Source organism: Chlorocebus sabaeus, chromosome 8 (assembly GCF_047675955.1).
Source record: "Chlorocebus sabaeus isolate Y175 chromosome 8, mChlSab1.0.hap1, whole genome shotgun sequence".
Classification (NCBI taxonomy): Eukaryota; Metazoa; Chordata; class Mammalia; order Primates; family Cercopithecidae; genus Chlorocebus; species Chlorocebus sabaeus.
In genome coordinates, this window is record NC_132911.1 from 29,097,679 (window position 1) to 29,110,005 (window position 12,327).

At 44.6% G+C, this 12,327-nt stretch overlaps 1 long non-coding RNA gene across 1 annotated transcript in view; it reads left to right on the forward strand.

The window, feature by feature from the left end:
- The first annotated feature begins 9,439 nt into the window (after positions 1-9,439).
- Positions 9,440-12,327, forward strand: part of LOC140712297 (uncharacterized) — a 44,667-nt gene continuing 41,779 nt past the window's right edge. Inside the window, exons 1-2 of the long non-coding RNA XR_012093825.1 lie at positions 9,440-9,819; positions 11,608-11,750. This is a non-coding gene — a long non-coding RNA (uncharacterized lncRNA). The remainder of the gene's footprint in view (positions 9,820-11,607; positions 11,751-12,327) is intronic.

The following is a 12,327-nucleotide window of genomic DNA, read 5'->3' on the forward strand; positions in this document are numbered from 1 at the left end:
CAACCAAGTTGCATATGACACGTGATCTCCCTGTTTGGAGCAGGACATCTGTATCTTCAGCTGTGTCTGGTGGCCCCCCGTGTAGAGGTCCCTTGCCAGGGTGGAAGAGGGTGGTTATACGCAGTGTGGAGTACCAGGGGGGGACTCGAAGGATTTACCGTTTCTCAACAGCTTTCACCAAATCCTGCTTCATGCAGTACCCCCTTCCTTTTCAACCCGGAAGCATTTGGTACTGCCAGCGTCTTAGCCCTAGAGAGTTGCCACCATGTCAACCAGGTTTGTTCCCAGGCTTCCCACTGCAGGTTTAGGATGTGCCTGTCACAGGTCTGCAGAGTCACTTATGATTCCATCACACGCATTCCAGCTTCCATCTCTTATTGTTGTTGTCTCTTCCTCTGTCCTCTCTGTTGTGCTTGTGCTTTTTTATCTTAAAAAAAAAAAAAAAGGTCTGGTGCCGCGGCTCACACCTGTAATCCCAGCACTTTGGGAGGCCGAGGTGGGCGGATCACCTGAGGTCAGGAGTTTGGAACCAGCCTGACCAACACACCAACATGATGAAACCCCATCTCTACTAAATTTATATATGTATATAAATTAGCTAGGCGTAGTGGCACAGGACTGTAATCCCAGCTACTCAGGAGGCTGAGGCAGAGAATTGCTTAAACCGGGGAGGCAGAGGTTGCAGTGAGCCGAGATCGCACCACTGCACTCCAGCTTGGGCAACAAAAGCGAAACTCCATCCATCTCAAACAAACAAACAAACAAACAAGCAAGCAAAAACAGATAAGGTCTCACTATATTGCCCAGGCTGGTCTTGAACTACTGGGTTCAAGGCGTCATTCTGCCTCACCCTGCAGAGTAACGGGGATTATAAGTGCAAGTCACCACACCTGGGCTTTTTGTTCTTTTAAGAAACCCTTTCGGCTGAGGCAGGAGGATGGTTTGAGCCTGGAAGGTAGACTGCAGTAAGCCATGATCATGCCTCTGCACTCCAGCCTGGGCCAAAGAGCAAGACCTTGTCTGGAAAAAAAAATCCTTTTACTACAGTTTTATATAGTGAAGTTTCTGGAGGGAGAGAAAGTAGACGTGTGTGTTTAAACATCCTAATGCGGAGTCCTTTCTTCCATTTTCTCTAAATTTATTAGCTTTGAGAAATGATTTCTTAACTTATTTTCAATCTTTCTTGCTTTTTAAATAGGTGCATTCAGTTATCAATTTCCCACTAAACAATCATTCCACAAATTTTGATATTTAGTATTTCGAGTATTGGCAAATTCCAAATATCTAACTATTTCCACCATGATCCTACTTTAAGTTCATGAGTTACTCAGAAGTGAATTTTTAAGTTTCCAAACATATTGCAAAACAATCTTTTTATTATTGATTTCTGATCAACACATGGTTAGGGAACGTGGTCTGTATGGCATGCATTCTTTGAAGTGTACTGAGATATCGTCCATCTCCCAAGGACCTGCATCCGTTTTTAATGTATGTTGTATGCGTGTCTGAAAAGGATGTAGATAGAGTCTGCACTTGTTGGTGAAAGATTCTATGTTTTCTATCAGATGGGACTTGATTTTATTGTTCTAACCTTTTGCCATTACTAATTTTTTTATTGGCACAGTCAGTTTCTTCTCTGTGATTATTTTTGTTTTTGTTTTTGTTTTTTTTTTTGTATATTTGAGACTTTGTTGTTACATATATACATATTTATGACTGGTAGATTTTCATTTTTCCTTCAACTTTTAAGTTTCGGGGATACATGTGCAGGATGTGCAGGTTTGTTACACAGGTAAATGTGTGCCATGTTGGTTTGCTGCACAGATCATCCCATCACCTAGGTATTAAGCCCAGCATCCGTTAGCTATTCTTCCTGTTGCTCTCTCTCCTCCCATCACCCCCCAAACGACAGGCACCAGTGTGTGTTGTTCCCCTCCCATGTGTCCATGTGTTCTCATTGTTCAGCTCCCACTTACAAGTGAGAACATGCAGCGTTTGGTTTTCTGTTCCTGCACTAGTTTGCTGAAGATAATGGCTTCCAGCTCCATCCGTGTCCCTGCGAAGGACATGGTCTCATTCCTTTTTATGGCTGAATAGTTTTCCATGGGTATATGTACCACATTTTCTTTATCCTATGACTGGTACATTTTTTCTATTTTTTTTTTATAATGTCAATCTTTGTCCCGTTGATGCTTTTCTCTTATTTTTAATTTTGTCTGATTTAAATGTCACTCCCAGAACCCTGTTGCTTTCTACTAGGTTTCTCATAGAATATACTTTCCACTCATTTATTTCAAATCTCAATCTCTCTCTGCACTTGTATGTGTGTTTTACATGTCTCTTGTAAGCAGCATAGAGCTGCATTTTAACAAAATTTAAATTTTATTTATTTTTGAAATATGTGATCCCTCATATATCATCAAATTCTAAGTATACTAAAGAGTAAACAGTGAATGATTTCCCCCTCATCTCTTTCTCTCATCTTCTCAGTCTTTCTCTCCGGAGGTAGCCAGTATTAATAGTTTCTTGCTGCAAATAATTATTGTGAATATAAGTAAATATACTCTGTATATTCATTCCTTTTATGGTGGCAGTGTAGGCACTGCTAAGTATCTTGTTTTTTCATTTCTTAGCAATTTAACTGTGAATAAAGAGCTTCCTCATTCTTTTCAATGACTACATATTAGTTTATGAATGTTTCCTTATCTATTTAACCTACCTCCCATCAGAGGACTTTTAGGTGGTTTCCAGTGTTTTACTTTGACAAACAATGCTGTAATGAATAATCTTATACAAACATTATTTAAACATGTATATCTATAGGAGAAATTTCTACAAATGGAATTGCCGAGACAACTGGCTTCTGCTTTTGTAATTCTAATAGATACATAGAGATTGCCTAATTTTCCGGCATCAAGGCTTGCCAGTTTACACTCCCACCAGCAAAGGCTGTCCTAATTCATACTCCTACTTGCTGGTTTTCCCATGTCCTTACCATAGCAGCCAGGGGCCAGTCAAGAAAAGGAGACATCTCTGGGGGTTTTGAACAGAGGGGGACATAAAACGGGAAACGAGTACCCAGGTGATGGGAGAGCTGGAAAGGTTAACATGGGACAATGAGGCAGCCCAGGGGAAAGGCAACAGCAGGAGCTGCTACCCCCAGAGCTAGAGAACCACTTGGCAGTGTCATAGGGTCCAGGAGCCAGGGCCATTGAGGAAGCCAGGATCCCAGCAAGCATGCCTGTCAGGAACTGGTGATGGAGTGAGGGGCTGTCACGAGGGAGCGGAGGAGAAGTAGCTGCTGATGGAGATGCCTCCTGAAGCAAAGTGGAGGGGAGGAGTGCCCTGGCCTCTACACTCCTGTTTTCTACCAATGTCTCCCATTCCTGCAAACCACCTGAATTCAGCTTGGGAAATAAATGCATTTTCCCATGATGCAGACCAGAGTGGAGAAGGATGGAAAATGGATCCAGGAACAGCAACAACAACAAATCAAAAATAAAAAGTATGGCACCATCTATTCTTTTTTTTTTGTTTTTCCAGACAGAGTTGCCCAGGCTGGAGTGCAATGGCGTGATCTCGCTTACTGCAACCTCCGCCTCCCATGTTCAAGCGATTCTTCTGTCTCAACCTCTCAAGTAGCGGGGATTACAGGCATCCACCACCACGCCTAGCTAATTTTTGTATTTTCAGTAAAGATGGGGTTTCACCACGTTGGCCAGGCTGGTCTCGAACTCCTGACCTCAGGTGATCCACCCACCTTGGCCTCTCAAAGTGCTGGGATTACATGCATGAGCCACCTCCCCTGGCCTGGCACCATCTAATCTTGTTTGCTCTCAGCTTCATACTTAACTGCCAGACAACGACGACTTGGCGCTTCTACCTAACAGAATGTAACTGTCCTTTGTACCAACTCTGACACTTAGCCCAGACCCCAAAAGGAGATGAGTCAAGTCTCGCTCTCACTATGTGCACCTTGATAGTCCAGGGTCTCAGGCGTGGACGTCGTTCTTCCAGTTGTAAATGTAATTATTGTGAACATCTCTCATGCAAAACTGTCAGGGAATGAGAAAGAAAAAGAAAAAATAGGTTAATACGTGCCTACAAAAGTAAGTATAGCTGTTCAGTCCTCTTGTCTGCCACTGGCCACGAGGTTGAAGTTGACATTTATCGCAGTCTTCTTCCACCGCTCATTGCATACTCCCCTTGACCTCTGCCAGCACTTGGCTGTTTGGAAATCCTTACCTGGCGGAGTGATTCAAGTCTTTGTTCCCAAAGGATCTGGTTTCTTAATAGTCCTGTCTTTTTATTCGATTTCCCCTTCAGGTCTGCAGTGCCTTCCATTGTCTTTTACTATCGATCATTAAATACTAAGAGGCACTGCTGAGAACCTCTTCAGTTTCAGATGTAGACTTCCCTGCCCCATAATACATCAGAAAGCCGATTTTCTCTGAGAAATTGAGATTATTCTCCTCAGCCAATACGACGTTCCGTGTGCTATCTTTCTCTGCCCATTGGTTTGGTGGCATGAGCATCCCAGAGCAGCCCGATGGTGGTCTCAACTTCCAATTCTGTGAAGCCATTGTATCTCTGGTGGGTGCATTTTTCCCTTATAAATCAATACTTTTTTATTTTTATTTTTATTTTTTGAGATGGAGTCTCACTCTGTCGCCCAGTCTGGAGTGCAGCGGTGCGATCTCGGTTCACTGCAAGCTCCGCCTCCCAGGTTCACACCATTCTCCTGCCTCAGCCTCCCGAGTAACTGCGACTACAGGCGCCCGCCAGCACGCCCGGCTAATGTTTTTGTATTTTTAGTGGAGACGGAGTTTCACTGTGTTAGCCAAGATGGCTTCGATCTCCTGACCTCGTGATCCGCCCTCCTCGGCCTCCCAAAGTGCTGGGATTACAGGCGTGAGCCACCACGCCCGGCCTCCTTTTTTTTTTTTTTTTTTTTTTTTTAAATATAGAAATCAATACTTCTAATTGGGCAGAACCGAAGGTTGCAAAGCTGGGAAGCAAAAATTCTGTGAATGGCCATTGGGTATAGAGAGAGAAGCCACTCTTTCATCACTTTGCTCCTGTCCCCAGGTATTAAGAAACTATATGATACATTGATCTCTGGTTCAAGGTATGTGCTACCTCCTGTTAGGAGAGCTTACCCACCTGATGGTGTGTGGTCTCACAGCTGGAGAATGATTGCGCTTTCAGCAGGGTCATTCTTCCAGAGGCTTCTTGGTGATAGGGTACATGATAAAAGCAGCAGGGTGGAAAAGAGCTGGGAAGGGGCTTGACAGCAAAATAGGTAAATGCCTGGCAAGCTCACCAATACGGCATGTCATCCAATCCTTTGGTCTTGGCTAATCTGGTGGATGAAACATGTCACCTCAACCTGTTTTCATTTCTTTTGAATGCCATTTTATGTACTTACGAGCCATTTGGATTACCTTTTTTGTAAACTATTTTTGTTTGTTTGTTTGCCTGTTATTCTTTGCAATGTTGTAGGGCCCAAAGAAAACACCTTCAAACCATTGCATTCACTTCACGGTTCTCTTGTCCAGGTGTGCTTTCCTCCTAAGAAAAAGTTCTGCTGTTCTTTGTATTGGGATCCCAATCCCAAGCACTACTGTCTTCAGGGACCAGCATCATGTATCCCTGGCTGCTCTTCCACCTCCTCTCCTGACACTGCCCTGAATTTTCTCTGCCTTCCCTGCTCTGGACCCCTTGCTATTGCTCAAACATGCCATGACCTCCCATCTGCTACTGTCTTCATCTCTGTTCAGTAAGTTTGAGTGGCCTCAACTTAGGACCAGGACCCCATCTATAGTCATTTGGGTGGGATTTTTCTTTACATCCTGGGATTTGGGGATGTGCCAGGTCCAATGTTCTTGTTAGCAGGTGGTGGACACAGGTCCTGGAACTGAGGCTGAAGCTTTCCCTCCGTTTTCCCTAAAACAGTCCCAGGCATTGGGCAGGTGCCATTTTTTTTCAGCTGCCTCTTGAGTGTCATCAGGCCTGATTCCCTCTCAGCCTCAAGCAGGAACAGGTTGAGTCCCTGTTATTCAAGCAGCTGACCTCTCAGCAACCTGATTCTGGCCCCAGAACCCTGCAGGCTAAAGGCTTCAATTCCACACACTGCTTGCTTTTGGATCTGCTTCCGGCTTTTGGAGATGTTTAGCTTATTTCTGAGACCACCTGTGTCTTAGTGGGTTCCTCTTCCGATATTCTATCTATCATTTTAATGTGTTCAGAACAGAGTGGGTATGAGGAAGCATGAACTTCTGTGCACCATCATGACTAGACTTAGATTGGCAGACACTCTGAGGTCTGTCTCTCACAAGCTCCCACTAAAATAATACATTAACCAGCCTGTACTTTTGTGGTGGTTTGGGGGTGCAAATGTTGGACCTTGCAATAATTCCTTCTAACAACAGCCCAGTTGGAGGAAATGCAGGTGGGTGTGACTACAAATTTGTGGTCTCCAACCACAGCAGGGCCTCTGCAGTTCTGCATAGAAGCTTGACTGGTTTCCTCTTGTCAGCCTCAGCACTTGATCTGGCCTCTCCATCACAGCAAATATGAATAATAGTGCTGACATTGTTCTTATCAGTACGAATGAGGCCGTCAAGTTAAAACACCAGCAAGTCCTCTCATTCTTCAACTGTGCTCATCCTTCCCTCCAGGAATTCGTTTTGTCTCCAGTAATTCTCTGCCTAGAGAACAACACAGTTTCTCTTTACCTTCACACAGCACTTCTAACAGATGTGTGGGTTTTGTTTTGTTTTGTTTTGTTTTCCAGCCCAAGCAAGTGTCCAATTCTCTGAACACCAGCTAGGAGTCCTAAAATTTCATTAAATTCTGACACTGTCTACCTGGAGTTACCATCACATCCTACAAGTTCAGGGCTCAGTCTCACAAGCCTGCTCCCCCAACTTCAGATGCCAATCAGAAGTCCAGGCCTGTACTCCCAGGGACTCAGGACGCCGAGTGACTTGCTATCAGTAGAACTCAGGCACTCAGAACTTAGGTCTGTTTACTCAGGAAGAGCAGATGGAAAAGATGTACAGAGTAAGGCATTAGGGATGCAGGACATGGAGCTTCCATGCTGTCTCTGGGCACACCACCCTCCCACCACCTGCACAGTTTCAGCCATTTGGAAGTGCACCACGTCTTGTCCTTCAGTAGTTTTTATAGCGCTTAACCCCCAGGACCTGACACCTCTTCCCAGAGGTCAGTGGGTGGGGCCGAAAGTTTTGTTATGTTTTGTGTTTTAGACAGAGTCTCACTCTGTCTCCCAGGCCGGAGTGCAATGGTGTGATCTAGGCTTACTGCAACCTCTGCCTCCCAAGTTCAAGTGATTCTCCTGCCTCAGCCTCCCAAGTAGCTGAGATTACAGGTATGCACTACTATGCCCAGCTAATATTTGTATTTTTAGTAAAGTTGGGGTTTCACCACGTTGGCCAGGCTGGTCTTGAACTCCTGACTTCAGGTAATCCACCTGCCTTGGCCTCCCAAAGTGCTGGGATTACAAGTGTGAACCATTGCGCCTGGTCTGAAAGTTTTAGCCTTCTAATCATTTGGTCTTTCTGAGGACTATCCCCATCCTGAAGCTATCAGGGTCCCCTATGTAAGTCACCTCATTGGCATAAACCCAGGAATAATCAGAAGGGACTTATTATTAATAACAAAAGGCACTCCTATCACTCAGGAAATCCCAAGGGTTTTAGGGGCTCTGTACCAGGCACTGGGGAGAAAACCTGAATATATTATTATACCACACTGCCTCTCCTTTTTGTCTAAGCCTTGTTGTCCAAACTGCCCTAATTCTTACCCTTTCAGGTTTCCTGTTTAATCAATTTCCCCTTCATTTACATATAAAATCTATATTTTACTCTGGGCTCTCTTATTTCAGCATATTACTATGGTTAAGTGTCTCTCATTTTCAAAACAGTAAATATATAAGAAGTCTCCCCCTGCCTGGCACTCCTTCTAGAGTCTACCTTCCTTGCCCCTCATCACAAAACAAATTTCTCAGAGCAGTCTTTGCTCTTGCCCCACCCCCTTGCCACCCCTCTCTTCTGCAGCCCATAGCCATCAGACCTCTGCCCCATTGCTCCACAGAAAGCATGCAATGAAGGTCAGGAATGAGTTTTTAATTGCCAAACCCAATGGGGTGATTGGTTTGGGTTGCTTGGTTTTTGTTGCTTGGCTTTTCTGCAACATTTACCACTTCTTCCCTTTGGAAACCCACACTTCTTTGACTTCTATGCCATTGTCTCCTGTTCTCAGGACACGTCTCTGAGTTCTGTTTTGCCTCCTGTAATAGTCAGCATTCTCCAGAGAGACAATCAATAGGATACATTAGAGGGAATTTATGAAGAAATTAGCTTAAATAATCACAGAGATGGAGGAGTCCCATGCTAGGCCATCTGCAAGCTGGAGAACCACAGAAGCCAGTAGCATGGCTCAGTCCAAATCCAAAGCTTCAGAACCAGGGAGGTTGACCATGCAGTCCCCAGTCCAAGGCCAAAGACCCAAGAGCCCCTGGGAAGCTGGTGGAACAAGCCTCAGAGTCTGACAGCTATAGAACCTGAAGTCCAATGTCCAAGGGCAGGAGAAGAAAAGCATCTTGCTCTGGAGGGGAAAGGGGAGAGAGAGTGAGAGAGAGGGATGGAAAGAATAAATCATCCCCTTCTTTCTCCTGTTTGTCCCAACTAGGCCCCCAGCAGATTGAACAGCACCCACCCACACTGAGGGCTAGTCTTCCTCTCTGTTCACTGACTCACACGCCAGTCTTATCTGGAAATATCCTCACAGACACCCAGAAACAATAGTTCATCAGCCATCTAGGCATCCCTCAATCCAGTCAAGTTGACACCTGGAATTGACCCTCCCACTTCCTTCCCACTGGCCTGCCTCCTCCACTCATTGCTCTTCTCTCCTCCTGCGTCTTTCTCTCTGGCTTTCTCATGTGTACAAGCCTGCCTTTCCATTTGCCTGTGGATAATAACATCTCTACTGGATGAAATAGTGTTTCACAAAATTCATGCCCACCGAGAACCCTAAATGTGACATTGGGAAACAGGGTCTTTGCAGATAAAATTAGTTAAGATGATGTCGTCAGGATTCGGGTGGGCCCTCCATCCAGAGACTGATGGCCTTGTAAGAAAGCCTGTTCTTACAAGAAGAACAGAGGAGGATTGCATATAAAGACAGTGGCAGAGATTGGAGTAATCTCTTTACCAACAAAGGAACACCAAGAATGGCCACAACCTTAGAAAGGAGAGAAGCATGGCATGGCTTTTCCTCAGGGTCCACAAGAAGGAACCAACCCTGTGGATGCTTTGATTTTGAACTTCTAGACTCCAAACTAAGCTACCCAGTTTGTGGTAATTTATCATAGTAGCTCCAGGACATAAATCCAATGTTCTTACCCAAGTCTCTGGCCCTGACAGCTCTCCTCTAGAGCTGGCTGCTCACTAGGCATCTGAGGGACAGTACCCAGGCCCATACAACATGCCCATTCAAGTGAGCATGCCTGGGTCCTCCCCTAAACCTGCACAGCTTCCTGTATTCGCTATCCTGAGTAATACCCTCCGCCACCCCGGCCATCTGAGTCAGAGACTCGTGAGTCATTTTGCACTCCCTCTCCTTCATCCCTTGTATCCAGTGAATCACGACATTGGGTCAATTCTACCTTCATAACATCTCCGGCAACCTTCACTTCTTCCATCCTTATGTCTCCAGCTTGAATTCAAACCTAGACTGTGGTTTGCTCACTCTCCATCCTTTCTCCTCATTCAAATGCAGGAGGTGTAAGAGGTAAGACTGGAGGCCTGACCACCAGTTAGGGGAGTGATCATGGGTGTAGGAGGCAGGCCTGGAGCCCTGACCACTTGTTAGCAGGGTGACCATGAGTAAGAGATGATCAGGCAAAAGACTGTGATGGGGAAAGGAGCACATGGATAGGTATTAAGGTAGCTGAACTGACCATATTTAGAATCTCAGGTATCAGTCCATCAGTGAACATCTGGGGACTCAGGACTTTCCACCAGTTATACACCTTTCTATTATGATATAATAGCATCCAGCCCAAGACAAGAAAAAGTTTTTTGTGATCAATTTACAGACAAGATAATGTCCTATTACTTGATAGCTAATGAATTTTCCTCATCTAATCAGTCTAGGAGTAAGCCAACTTCCACTGGGACCTGGGAGGCCAGGAGAGAAGTAATGGTTAGGAAACAGCATGGACTTTAGGGTCCAAGTTGCTGAATTTCATATCCTGTTCTTATACTTACTGTCTGTGCAATCTTGAACAAAATACTCCTTCCAAGCTTTCGCTTTTCTTTATCTGTAAATTGAGCATAACGATACCTACGAATTTTCCAGAGAAGCTTATAGGAATAAAATAAAGCAATATAAGTGATAGCATTTTGAGATGTAACAGGGTGGTTAATGCAAGTAGAAGTTTATTCATGATGGACCACTATCTGCATACAAAGATTGGGAAATATAATAAGGTTTTCTATCTTCATTTGAAATTGAATTTGTTTCACCAGTTTCAGGCAAAGAAGCTGGAAAATGGTGTATCTTTTTCTAGGAAAGAAGGGCCTACCTCAGTGTGTCGTCCACATGGGAGGAGTGAACCAATATGGTGTCCTGGCCCTCCTTACCCATCTGTGAGGTGCCCTGAGGAAGAAAAAGACAGGGTAGAGCCTGTTTCTTGCTTCTGAGGCAGAATAGCTCGACAGTTAAAAGAAGGTCAGGGTTGCACCAATGGGAAGGGGTCTGTGAAAGGCAATCTACTTCCTGTGGGCTCTCTGAGCAGAGGCAGGAGGCCAGGAGAGCAAATGTAAGGGCTACTTATCTCTTCTCCAGCCTTGTGGCTCCTCCTGCAATGGAGTTGTGGTTTTATTTGCTGGCTGGTATGAGTTGAATTGTGTCCTCTTGAAAGATATGTTGAAGTCCTAACCCCTGGTACCTGTGAATGGACTTTATTTGGAAATAGAATGTTTGCAGATATGATCAAGTCATGGTGAGGTCATGTTGTATTAAGGTGGGTCTTAACTTATGACTGGTATCCTTGTAAGAAGAGGAAAATTTGGGTGTAGACACAGACACATGGGGAGAATGCCATGTGACAACGTAGGCAGACATTGGAATCACGATGCCACAAGGCAAGGAATGCTGAGGTTGCTGGCCACCACTAGAAGCTAGGAGAGGAGCAAGGAAGAGACTTTTCTGGAGTCTTCAGAGAGAGCATGGCTCTCCTAACACCTTGATTTTGGACTTCTAGCCTCCAGAGCTATGAGAGAATAAATTTCTCTTGCTTTATGGTCTTTTGTTTCAGCCGTCCTAGGAAATTAAAACACAGGCTTTCTCCATACATTGGGTAGATTTCACTAAAGGCAGGAGGCTGTACTTATGTGGGGCAATTCAGTGCTTCCTTATAGACCCTCACTCATTTTGCTCAGTCTTGAGGTCTTTCTCAATAAGCCAATTTTTGACCAAATATCTTTTTTTCTTACAATTTTTATTTAATTTTGATTTTGTTTTAATGTTTTAAAAATGTTTTAAATAGAGACACAATCTCATTATGTTGGCCAGGCTGGTCTTGAACTCCTGAGCTCAAGAGATCCTCCCACTTAGGCCTCCCGAAGCACTGGGATTACAAGCATGAGCCACCGCGCCCAGTACCAAAGATCTTTTTATTTGACTGAGATAGGAGCTGTGGTGTTGAAGACAAAAAGGTAGGACTTGAATGTTGATTTGTCAATTATTGGTGTGTGTCCTCAAGAGAGTGCAATTTCTTTTGTTGACTCTGTTTCTCCATTGCTTAGTTGGGGATGTTAGTTTCTGACTTCCTGGGCTTGGAATTCAATGAACCCATGGGAAAAGTTTTTGCTGTGGAGTCAAGCCCATCAATGTTGCTTTCCTTGGAAGGCAGAAGCACGGGAGCAGAGGTTGGAACTCTGTTTTATCCTTGTCATTCATTAATGTGACCATCGGGCTCAACTCCAGTCGATCCCTGTTGTTACTGACACATCTTTAGAAAATCCCTTTCAGCATCTGACACCTTTGTGCAAGCCTTCTCTCTTGGCTAAAACTCCAAGGCATCTTTTGGACCCATGCACTTGGGGGCTTATTTAAGGTCAATGCCATCTCCATCCTCTCTCACTTTCTCCCCCAACAATTGTTACATTTTCTTTTTTTTCTTTTTTTTTTTTTTGAGACGGAGTCTGGCTCTGTCGCCCAGGCTGGAGTGCAGTGGCCGGATCTCATCTCAGCTCACTGCAAGCTCCGCCTCCTGGGTTTACACCATTCTCC